Source organism: Pseudophryne corroboree, chromosome 5, assembly GCF_028390025.1.
Source record: "Pseudophryne corroboree isolate aPseCor3 chromosome 5, aPseCor3.hap2, whole genome shotgun sequence".
Taxonomy (NCBI): Eukaryota; Metazoa; Chordata; class Amphibia; order Anura; family Myobatrachidae; genus Pseudophryne; species Pseudophryne corroboree.
The window spans coordinates 66,306,344-66,319,525 of record NC_086448.1 but is presented as its reverse complement, the minus strand read 5'-3'; the positions used below and the strand labels follow the sequence as shown (position 1 = coordinate 66,319,525).

The 13,182-nt window shown below is 46.3% G+C and overlaps 1 protein-coding gene across 1 annotated transcript in view; it reads right to left on the bottom strand.

Annotated features, from left to right (window-relative positions):
- RNF139 (ring finger protein 139) overlaps positions 1 to 11,818 on the bottom strand; it is a 67,916-nt gene extending 56,098 nt beyond the window's left edge. The window contains exon 1 of the mRNA XM_063921317.1: positions 11,735 to 11,818. The gene's annotated coding sequence lies outside the window, so the exon portion shown is untranslated. The remainder of the gene's footprint in view (positions 1 to 11,734) is intronic.
- Between the last annotated feature and the right edge of the window lie 1,364 nt (positions 11,819 to 13,182).

The following is a 13,182-nucleotide window of genomic DNA, read 5'->3' as shown; positions in this document are numbered from 1 at the left end:
TTTTTAATCTATCTTCAAGACACTTAACACCAGTTGAGGAAGAAGTATTGAATAAAGGACTTTCCTTTGTCCCTACGAATCATCATGGCCCCTTTGAGTGGCAGGCCGATATGCATCAGATGAACAGGAAATTACGTTTGAGAGAGTTCTATCAACACACAAGCAGTCAACCACAATCTGATCCAGCCAACCATATTATTCGGAAATATCATATCTCTAAATTTGATCCTATTTCCCACAATGCATCGTTAAAAACGTTCGGACGGTTGATGGATGACTCAGTCAATAGGTTCATTAGTACCCCACAACCAATTTATAACAACTTATCATATGACCAACGTAAGGCTTTGAAAGATCTGAGTCGGGATACATCCATCATAATTCGCCCGGCTGACAAAGGTGGGGGAATTGTACTGCAAGATCGAGTACAGTACGTCCAGGAGATCACGAGACAATTGGCTTGTACTGACACCTACATGCGATTAGAGAATGATCTGACTATGAGATTTCAGAAAGAACTCAACACTATTCTGGACCAGGCGGTCTCAGACAAATTGCTGGATCTGAAGCTCAAGGATGCACTTATTCCGAAGAATCCAATAATACCTTGCCTATATACACTGCCTAAGGTCCACAAGAGCCTTGTCAATCCCCCGGGCCGTCCCATAGTGTCGGCTAGGGGATCTTTATACCAGCCGACAGCAGAATTTTTAGATTCCCTCCTCCAACCTCACGTGATCACACGACACACTTACCTTAAAGACACCACTACGTTCTTGAAAAAGATCAGAGAGTTTGATGGATTGCCAGATGATACGTTATTATGCACCATGGACGTCACCTCCCTCTATACGTCTATTCCACATAGAGAGGGGTTAGACGCCATGGATAGATTTATTAGTCATCTTGATGTTGAATTTGGTTTGGAAAAAAATGTATTTCTTAAATTATTAGAATTGGTACTTACCAAAAATTATTTCTTGTTCAATGGTAGATTTTATCTACAGCTAGCGGGCTGTGCCATGGGCAGTAGCGTGGCACCGGCATATGCCAATGTTTTTATGTTCGACCAAGAACAGAAATTAATTTTTGAAAATGCTATATACAGAGACAATATTATTTGGTTCACTAGATATATAGACGATTTATTTATGTTATGGAAGGGCACTGCTGCCTCGTTTTGTGAAATGGTGCAAAACATTAACCAGATGCCAGGTCCTATAAAATTCACTTTTGTTTGTAAACCTGATCAAATTGATTATTTGGACGTTACAGTCCATTTGAAAAATGGTACATTGAGTACCACTGTGTTTTATAAAGACACGGATCGAAATTCACTTCTTGATGCTAGTAGTCATCACCCAGTGACATTAAAGAAGGGATTGCCCTATTCTCAAATGCTCAGGGTGGCTCGCATCACCAGTGATCCTGAACAGTTAGATGAGGCCTTAGATAAGGTTGTCAATAAATTTTGCTGTCGGGGATATGATATTAGAGATTTGAGAGTAGCTAAGTCTCGTGTTTTGAGTAAAGATCGGATGAATATACTTCAGGAATCATCTGAGAAGAAGGATGACCATAATAAGTTTATTTGGTCCACGAGGTACTCCACTGCCAGCCCGGTCATACCCCGTGCGAGCAGAGCATTGTGGCCTATAATTAAGACAGATAAATCTTTACCGTGCTTTCAGAATACACAGGTTATGACGAGTTACAAACGGGGTCGCAATTTGCACGACATATTGGTTAAAACGGATATTACCGACTATACTCCCAAACCAGGCATTTTTGGATCGGTCAAAAAAATAAGATTTTACTTACCGATAAATCTATTTCTCATAGTCCGTAGTGGATGCTGGGGACTCCGTCAGGACCATGGGGAATAGCGGCTCCGCAGGAGACAGGGCACAAAAGCAAGCTTTTAGGATCACATGGTGTGTACTGGCTCCTCCCCCTATGACCCTCCTCCAAGCCTCAGTTAGGTACTGTGCCCGGACGAGCGTACACAATAAGGAAGGATCTTGAATCCCGGGTAAGACTCATACCAGCCACACCAATCACACCGTACAACTTGTGATTTTAACCCAGTTAACAGTATGATAACAATGAAGTAGCCTCTAAAAAAGATGGCTCACAACAATAATAACCCGATTTTTTTGTAACAATAACTATGTACAAGTAATGCAGACAATCCGCACTTGGGATGGGCGCCCAGCATCCACTACGGACTATGAGAAATAGATTTATCGGTAAGTAAAATCTTATTTTCTCTAACGTCCTAGTGGATGCTGGGGACTCCGTCAGGACCATGGGGATTATACCAAAGCTCCCAAACGGGCGGGAGAGTGCGGATGACTCTGCAGCACCGAATGAGAGAACTCCAGGTCCTCCTCAGCCAGGGTATCAAATTTGTAGAATTTAGCAAACGTGTTTGCCCCTGACCAAGTAGCTGCTCGGCAAAGTTGTAAAGCCGAGACCCCTCGGGCAGCCGCCCAAGATGAGCCCACCTTCCTTGTGGAATGGGCACTTACAGATTTTGGCTGTGGCAGGCCTGCCACAGAATGTACAAGCTGAATTGTACTACAAATCCAACGAGCAATAGTCTGCTTAAAAGCAGGAGCACCCAGCTTTTTGGGTGCCTACAATATAAACAGCAAGTCAGACTTTCTGACTCCAGCCGTCCTGGAATTATATATATATATATATATATATATATATATATATTTTCAGGGCCCTGACAACGTCTAGCAACTTGGAGTCCTCCAAGTCCCTAGTAGCCGCAGGCACCACAATAGGTTGTTTCAGGTGAAACGCTGACACCACCTTAGGAAGAAACTGGGGACGAGTCCGCAGTTCTGCCCTGTCCGAATGGAAAATCAAATATGGGCTTTTGTAAGACAAAGCCGCCAATTTTGACAATCGCCTGGCCGAGGCCAGGGCCAACAGCATGGTCACTTTCCATGTGAGATATTTCAAATCCACAGATTTGAGTGGTTCAAAACAATATGATTTGAGGAATCCCAACACTACGTTGAGATCCCACGGTGCCACTGGAGGCACACAAGGGCTGTATATGCAATACTCCCTTGACAAACGTCTGGACTTCAGGAACTGAAGCCAATTCTTTCTGGAAGAAAATCTATAGGGCCGAAACTAGAACCTTAATGGACACCAATTTTAGGCTCATAGACACTCCTGTTTGCAGGAAGTGCAGAAAACGACCTAGTTGAAATTTTTTCGTGGGGCCTTCCTGGCCTCACCCACGCAACATATTTTTACCACATGTGGTGATAACGTTGTGCGGTCACCTCCTTCCTGGCTTTGACCAGGGTAGGTATGACCTCTTCCGGAATGCCTTTTCCCTTAGGATCCGGCGTTCAAACCGCCATGCCGTCAAACGCAGTCGCGGTAAGTCTTGGAACAGACAAGGTCCCTGCTGGAGCAGGTCCTTTCTTAAAGGCCGATGCCACGGTTCCTCTTGGAACAGACATGGTACTTGCTGAAAGCAAATCCCTTCTTAGCTCCCGAGGCCATTAGTCCTCTGTGAGCATCTCTTGAAGTTCCGGTTACCAAGTCCCTCTTGGCCAATCCGGAGCCACGAGTATAGTTCTTACTCCTCTATGTCTTATAATTCTCAATACCTTGGTTATGAGAAGCAGAGGAGGGAACACATACACCGACTGTTACACCCACGATGTTACCAGGACGTCCACAGCTATCGCCTGAAGGTCTCGTGACCTGGCGCAATACCTGTCCCATTTTTTGTTCGGGCGGGACGCCATCATGTCCACCTTTGGTCTTTCCCAACGGTTCACAATCATGCGGAAAACTTCCCGATGAAGTTCCCACTCTCCCGGGTGGAGGTCGTGCCTGCTGAGGAAGTCTGCTTCCCAGTCGTCCACTCCCGGAATGAACACTGCTGACAGTGCTATCACATGATTTTCCGCCTAGCGAAAAATCCTTGCAGTTTTGCCACTGCCCTCCTGCTTCTTGTGCCGCCCTTTCTGTTTACGTGGGCGACTGCCGTGATGTTATCCCACTGGATCAATACCGGCTGACCTTGAAGCAGAGGTCTTGCTAAGCTTAGAGCATTATAAATTTGCTCTTAGCTCCAGTATATTTATGTGGAGAGAATTCTCCAGACTTGATCACACTCCTTGTGTGACTGCTCCCCAGCCTCTCAGGCTGGCCTCCGTGGTCACGAGCATCCAATCCTGAATGCCGAATCTGCGGCCCTCTAGAAGATGAGCACTCTGTAATCACCACAGGAGAGACACCCTTGTCCTTGGATATAGGGTTATCCGCTGATGCATCTGAAGATGCGATCCGGACCATTTGTCCAGCAGATCCCACTGAAGAGTTCTTGCGTGAAATCTGCCGAATGGAAGCGCTTCGTAATAAGCCACCATTTTTACCAGGACTCTTGTGCAATGATGCACTGACACTTTTCCTGGTTTTAGGAGGATCCCGATTAGCTCGGATAACTCCCTGGCTTTCTCCTCTGGGAGAAACACCTTTTCCTGGACTGTGTCCAGAATCATCCCTAGGACCAGCAGACGTGTCGTCGGAACAACTGCGGTTTTGGAATATTTAGAATCCACCCGTGCTGTCGTAGAACTACTTGAGATAGTGCTACTCCGACCTCCAACTGTTCTCTGGACCTTGTTCTTATCAGGAGGTCGTCCATTTTCTTTGAAGACGAATCCTCCTTTCGGTCATTACCTTGGTAAGGACCCGGGGTGCCTTGGACAATCCAACGGCATCGTCCTGAAACTGATAGTGACAGTTCTGTACCACGAACCTGAGGTACCCTTGGTGAGAAAAAGCAAATTTTGGGACATGGAGGTAAGCATCCCTGATGTCCCGGGACACCATATAGTCCCCTTGTTCTTTGCTATCACTGCTCTGAGTGACTCCATCTGGATTTGAACCCTTGTAAGTGTTCAAATTTTTCAGATTTAGAATAGGTCTCACCTAGCCTTCAGTACCACCATATAGTGTGGAGTAATACCCCTTTCCTTGTTGTCGGAGGGGTAATTTTATTATCACCTGCTGGGAATACAGCTTGTGAATTGTTTTCAATACTGCCTCCCTGTCGGAGGGAGACATTGGTACAGCAGACTACAGGAACCTGCGAGGGGGGAAACCTCTCGACATTCCAATCTGTACCCCTTGGATACTACTTGTAGGATCCAGGGGTCCTGTACGGTCCCAGCGTCATGCTGAGAACTTGGTAGAAGCGGTGGAGGGCTTCTGTTCCTGGGAATGGGCTGCCTGCTGCAGTCTTCTTCCCTTTCCTCTATCCCTGGGCAGATATGACTCTTATAGGGACGAAAGGACTGAGGCTGAAAAGACGGTGTCTTTTTCTGCAGAGATGTGACTTAGGGTAAAAAACGGTGGATTTTCCAGCAGTTGCCCTGGCCACCAGGTCCCATGGACCGACCCCAAATAACTCCTCCCCTTTATACGGCAATACATCTTTGTGCCGTTTGGAATCTGCATCACCTGACCACTGTCGTGTCCATAAACAACTTCTTGCAGATATGGACATCGCATTTACTCTTGATGCCAGAGTGCAAATATCCCTCTGCGCATCTCGCATATATAGAAATGCATCCTTTAAATGCTCTATAGTCAATAAAATACTGTCCCTGTCAAAGGTATCAATATTTTTAGTCAGGGAATCCGACCAAGCCACCTCAGCTCTGCACATCCAGGCTGAGGCGATCGCTGGTCGCAGTATAACACCAGCATGTGTGTGTATACTTTTTAGGATATTTTTCAGCCTCCTATCAGCTGGCTCCTTAAGTACGGCCCTATCCGTAGATGGTACCGCTACTTGTTCTGATAAGCGTGTGAGCGCCTTATCCACCCTGAGGGGTGTTTCCCACCGCGCCTTAACTTCTGGCGGGAAAGGGTATACCGCCAATAATTTCCTATCGGGGGAAACCCACGCATCATCACACACTTCATTTAATTTATCTGATTCAGGAAAAACTACAGGTAGTTTTTTCACCTCACACATAATACCCTTTTTTGTGGTACTTGGAGTATCAGAAATATGTAACACCTCCTTCATTGCCCTTAACGTGTGGCCCTAAAAGAAAATACGTTTGTTTCTTCACCGTCGACACTGAAATCAGTGTCCGTGTCTGGGTCTGTGTCGACCGACTGAGGTAAATGGGCATTTTACAGCCCCTGACGGTGTTTGAGACGCCTGGACAGATACTAATTTGTTCGCCGGCCCTCCCATGTCGTCAACCGGCTTGCAGCGTGTTGACATTGTCACGTAATTTCCATAAATAAGCCATCCATTCCGGTGGCGACTCCCTAGAGAGTGACATCACCATACATGCAATTTGCTCCGCCTCCTCACCAATATTTTCCTCATACATGTCGACACACACGTACCGACATACAGCACACACATAGGGAATGCTCTGATAGAGGACAGGACCCACTAGCCCTTTGGGGAGACAGAGGGAGAGTTTGCCAGCACACACCAAAACGCTATAATTATCCAGGGACAACCTTTATATAAGTGTTCCTCCCTTATAGCATTTTAATATATATACATATCGCCAAATCAGTGCCCCCCCTCTCTGTTTTAACCCTGTTTCTGTAGTGCAGTGCAGGGGAGAGCATGGGAGCCTTCCCACCAGCCTTTCTGTGAGGGAAAATGGCGCTGTGTGCTGAGGAGAATAGGCCCCGCCCCCTTTTCGGCGGGCTTCTTCTCCGGAGTTTTAGATATCTGGCAGGGGTTAAATACATCCATATAGCCTCAAGGGCTATATGTGATGTATTTTTCGCCATACAGGTATTATACATTGCTGCCCAGGGCGCCCCCCTCCAGCGCCCTGCACCCTCCGTGACCGCTGTGTGAAGTGTGCTGACAACAATGGCGCACAGCTGCAGTGCTGTGCGCTACCTGATGAAGACTGAGAGTCTTCTGCCGCCTGGTTCCGGACCTCTTCATCTTCAGCGTCTGCAAGGGGGGGTCGGCGGCGCGGCTCCGGGACGAACCCCAGGGCGAGCCCTGTGTTCCGACTCCCTCTGGAGCTATGTCCAGTAGCCTAAGAATCCAATCCATCCTGCACGCAGGTGAGTTGAAAATCTCTCCCCTAAGTCCCTCGATGCAGTGAGCCTGTTGCCAGCAGGACTCACTGAAAATAAAGAACCTAAAAACTTTTTCTAAGTAACTCTTTAAGAGAGCCACCTAGATTACACCCTTCTCGGCCGGGCACAAAAACCTAACTGAGGCTTGGAGGAGGGTCATAGGGGGAGGAGCCAGTACACACCATGTGATCCTAAAAGCTTGCTTTTGTGCCCTGTCTCCTGCGGAGCCGCTATTCCCCATGGTCCTGACGGAGTCCCCAGCATCCACTAGGACGTTAGAGAAACCAGGGTGTTATAGATGCCCTTCCTGCATTACATGCTCAGCTCTAATTACAGGATCATGGTTTAGTCATCCTGTTACCAAACACAGATTCGACATCAAACATGTCTTGAATTGCACGACTAGATTTATAATTTATGTTATTATCTGTCCTTGCAAATTAATGTATGTGGGTCTGACTACCCGCACGTTACGGGAAAGAATGGCGTTACATCGCTCGAATATTAGCCAGGCATTAGCGGGTAATGTAAATGAACAACCGGTGTCCAGACATTGTTGTGACAAATTTCATGCATTATCTGAACTTCGCAATCAGATTATTGATCACGTTCCGGAATTACCAAGAGGAGGGGATAGGGTCTTAGCCCTACATAGATTGGAGGCTAAGTGGATCATAAGGCTAAATACATTGCAACCTCTAGGACTTAATGAGAAGATTAATTGGAATTATTTACAATTTAAGTAGTCCTAGTTTAGTGATTCTAGTAATTAGTTAGGATTTGGTGAAACGTTAGTTGGATCCATGGCTTAATGGTCCGTGAGGTACATATAGTATCCACACCGAGGCCATTTATATTTATGTATGTATCATTTGCATTGGCTTCCCCTGTTCTAATGTTAATGTTTTATGTACTGCTATGTTAGGCGGAGTGTGTCTTAGGATTTATCTATGACAGTACATCTTATCCTGACACATTAACACTTTAAGACTATGTTTATTTAATGTATGTCTCCTGGTTCTGTTTTTTCACGTTTTACTGTATGTATTTATGTTTTATAGCCTCCCCCTGTCAGGCAGCACGGCCGGGGACAGCGTCTGCACCTCCGGGCGTCGGGTTGCTGTGGTTACCACCGCTTCCCGATGATGTCATCACACAGGCGTCCCGCACTGACCGGAAGTTCCGCGCTGCTCCGAAGCCGAAGACGCCGGCATGGGGACGCTATATAGGTGAGTTTTATGTTCTATGTGTGTTTGTTTGTTTTGTTGCCAGCACCAGCATTACCTGATGAAGGGCCTTGCATGGCCCGAAATGCAGCATTGTAATATGCCTGTGCTTTGAAGCTGGACCATTAAATATCTTTACATCTAGTCCTGGAGTGCCGTGCCTGTCTAGAGCATTTGATTGTTCGGACTCTACTATGTATACAATATTAGACAATGGCACCCAGGTAGTTGGATATTAGAAAGAGTGCCGGATTATTTGGATACTATATATATATATATATATATATATATATATATATATGTACAATAAAGGTGTATAATGAGCGCTTAATACCTAAAACGTTTACAATAAATACATAAAAAATTCGTGCATAACCATTCACGTCAATTCCAAACAGCACTCCCACGTGTAGGGGCTGCAGTGTAGACTCTCTTATTGACTCATATTTCGCTGAGTCACAAATACAAATGTTCAATAGGAATAAAGTCTCTGCGCCTTCAGTGCTTTGGTGTGGAAACGCCCTCAGCGAGGTGTTAAACCACAATTTACATAGGGCCAGCTTCCACTACCTCTCCAACTACCTGTACAACAGATAAGCTTATTATTGATTTTTAAATTGTACGATTCCATTGCTTATGTATGTGTGTGATTAAAATTGTGAAAAACTATATCACACTATTAGCTCCCCTTTTTTTTCTCCTTTGTTTTTTTCCATGAGAAAAAAACTTTCTGTATAGAGGTACCAGACTAGGTCAAGGATCACCTCATAGGAGCAGCATCCTTAAAAGGAGTGAGTTATTACCTTCCTTTTATTATTTTTTCTTTTAGCCACTTGGGTGTGATTCTGATTATTTATATTAGAAATCACAAGAAATATAGTGGTTTATAGAAACACTATAGGCACAGAGCACTTTATATAAAAAATATTTTATATATTGGCACAAATATGGCACAAGTCACTTTATAATAGTAAGAGCATTTTTGCTGACACATCTTCCCTCTCTGCCTATGTAAATTGTGGTTTAACACCTCGCTGAGGGCGTTTATACATGGAGTAAGAGGACAAGGGAAGATGACCAATTAAAGATACCACTACAGGCACAACTTGATCATACTTCCGGTACGCATATAAATTATTTTGGTTATACACAGATGGAAGTTTCCACACCAAAGCACTGAAGGCGCAGAGACTTTATTCCTATTGAACATATATATATATATATATATATATATACATACAGTGATCACGCTGAGACCAAAAAAAAAGTGGGTCCCATGGACCCCTCACTTTTAAAAATTGGGGTCCTACCTGTTCTTTTCTGGGTCCCACCGGAATGAAGGTTTTAATTAGTCTTATTAATGATTAAAATATAAAAACACAAACTTGAGATTTGGACACTACAAAAGTGGTGCAAGGGGGAGGAAGGGGTGACGATGCTGCTGGGCTGTGTAGCACACAGGACACCCCGCACTATAGATGTAACTAGACATTTTGGTGCCCTTGTGGCAGAAAGAGAATTGGTGCTCCATCACCCACACTGAAGACTGCGACAGTGCGTGCCGAAGGCTCGCCAATTTTTTAGGGGCGTGGCTTTGTGGGGAAGGGGCGTGGTCACATAATAGTATCAATTCATATTACTCCACACAGTAGTGCCGCTTATACACTTTGCACCAAGTAGAACCTCCTATACACACTGCGCCAAGGAGAGCACATTTTTCGCATTGCGCCAGGCAGAGCACGTTATACACATTGCACCAGGTAGAACCTCCTATACACACTGAGCAAAGGAGAGCACGTTATACACATTGCGCCAGGCAGAGCACGTTCTACACATTGCGCCACACATTGCACCAGGTAGAGCACGTTATACACATTGCGCCAGGCAGAGCACGTTCTACACATTGCGCCACACATTGCACCAGGTAGAGCACGTTATACACATTGCTCCAGGCAGAGCACGTTCTACACATTGCGCCACACATTGCACCAGGTAGAGCACGTTATACACATTGCACCAGGTAGAGCACGTTATACACATTGCGCCAGGCAGAGCACGTTCTACACATTGCGCCACACATTGCACCAGGTAGAGCACGTTATACACATTGCACCAGGTAGAGCACGTTATACACATTGCGCCAGGCAGAGCACGTTCTACACATTGCGCCACACATTGCACCAGGTAGAGCACGTTATACACATTGCGCCAGGCAGAGCACGTTCTACACATTGCGCCACACATTGCACCAGGTAGAGCACGTTATACACATTGCACCAGGTAGAGCACGTTATACACATTGCGCCAGACAGAGCACGTTCTACACATTGCGCCACACATTGCACCAGGTAGAGCACGTTATACACATTGCGGCAGGCAGATCACGTTCTACACATTGCGCCACACATTGCGCCAGGTAGAGCACTTAACAATTATATGATTAAAAAACAGGACAACATTATTAAATAATACATTTTATATATGTAATGGGTTTATGGTGCCGCTATAATAGGAGCCCCAGACTGGATTTAGACACTACAAAAGTGTTGTGGGGGAGGGAGGGGTGAGAGGGTGACAATGCTGCTGGGCTGTTATCATATCGGAAGAATGCGTTCAGGATCCCGGCTGCCGGGATCCCAGCAGCCGTAATACCGACGCCGGAATCCTGACAGCCACCAGAATACTGACGCTGGCATCCCAAGGATATCAGGATCTCGGCAACGATATCCTGACAGTCAGGATCCTGATGGTAAGTATGCACTGCCGCCACTGGTTTAGCGTGCGGGAGGGGGGGGGGGATATGGTGTTGGGGAGGTTAGGCTGCAGAGAGGGGGGATAAGTGTTAGGCATTAAGGGGGAGGGTTAGGTATAGGCCACGGGAAATGGAGGGTTAGGGGTGGGAGGTTAGGGTACTCTCTGCACCCTTGTTGACATTGCTGCCATCAGGATGCTGGTGTCGGTATACTGAATGCCGGCATCCTGACTGCTGACTTCGGACACTTGGTACAACCACTGGATTCGAGTCATGCTGCCTGTAATTTATGTGCTGAGTGATCAACTTCAGTGACACTCACTGTGCTGGCTGTCTTTACAGTCACCAGCAGCAACCAACAAAGACAGCCAGCACAGTGAGTGTCACTGAAGTTGATCACTCAGCACATTAATTACCGGCAGCATGATTCGAATCCAGCGGTTGTACCAAGTGTCCTGTATGCTGCACAGACCAGCAGCACTGTCACCCTCTCGCCTCACTCCCACCCCATGCAACATTTTTGTGGTGTTTAACACCTGTTTGCCGGCGCCATGCAGCCCCCATCTCCGACTTCCCACCGATATGAGCAGCTCCCCAGCCGCCACCACAAGTCCAGCTCACCCTTCCGCACAGCACTTACAGTCCGCGGCCACCGGCGTTCACCTCCCCCCGCAGCGTGTAGCGCGCTGCAGAGCCATCCTCGCTCTCTGTCCGCCCCCCGTGAAACTGCAGCAGGTGATCGGGTGGAGGGGGGGGGGGGGGGGGGGGGGGGGAGAGCCACGCCGCCGCAAGGACTGGAAAGGCTCCGCCTCCATCCTTTATTACTTGGAGCTTCCTCTATTACAGGAAGCTTAAAGACAACCAGCTTCAGCGTAGCGCGTCCCCGGGGACCGACACAGTTTAGAAAAGTGAGTCCCCGGACCACAGAACTGGGTAAAATACGTGCTATAGCGCGTATTTGCGAACACTGTATATATATATATATATATATATATATATATCTTCAAGAAATAAGGATGCACTCACCAGACTTCTTCAAAAGTACAAAACGAGCCTTTAATGTCACCAGCACATACTCACAAGGTCATGGTCAACGTTTCGGCTCACCACAGAGCCTTTTTCAAGACCAGATTACCAAATTCCATCTCCCTTGCACTGATCTAAATGCACTTCGTCACTTCCTCTGTGTAATACACTATCTAGTCAGAGGAAGTGACGCGGGCTGGACAGGAAGCGCGATGCGCTTCACAGCCCGCGCGTGCGTCCCACCGGGTCCACACGATTAGATGCAGGAAGTGACGCGCACTGGACCGGAAGTCGGGTGCGTTCCAGGATTCCGGCGTGCATTCCACCGGCGGACTTTGGGTGTTTTAACTTGTAACAAGTTGCTCTCTTGAGCCCGCTTTGGTTTTTTAGACATATGCGGAGATCTGTGCTGGCTTGCTCCTAATGTGCTGTGCTGTTTGTATCTTTAATCCAATATGCTGACAATTTTTGGAGTTAATTGGTGAGTGAGGGGGTGTGACCACAGTGATGGTATATATGGCTCATGCATTTAGATCAGTGCAAGGGAGATGGCATTTGGTAATCTGGTCTTGAAAAAGGCTCTGTGGTGAGCCGAAACGTTGACCATGACCTTGTGAGTATGTGCTGGTGACATTAAAGGCTCGTTTTGTACTTGAGAAGAAGTCTGGTGAGTGCATCCTCGCGGGATCACCCGACTAGGAACTATATATCCGGGTGGTCTTAATGAAAAAATAAATTGGAATACACTGGTATAGCTACTATTCTTTTGAGTATCAGGCATAAGTTCTCTTGTACTGTTTATTGTTTTTCATATCATGTTTTAACATGTTTTGAAATGCTGTATTAGGATATATGTATTTGTTGCTGGTGTCTGCTCCGCACTCTTTCTTAGTTTTTTAATATTCTCAATATGTTTGTTTTATACAGATATATTTGCATGTTCTGTTATGTGGCTGTGCACTGTTGTATAGGGGGACAGTTTATATATTGATGTCTAATGCGGGCGCCTCCGATTCCTTTTTTCTCCCCCCGCAGATCCCTCCCTTACTGAGCTCCCCACGC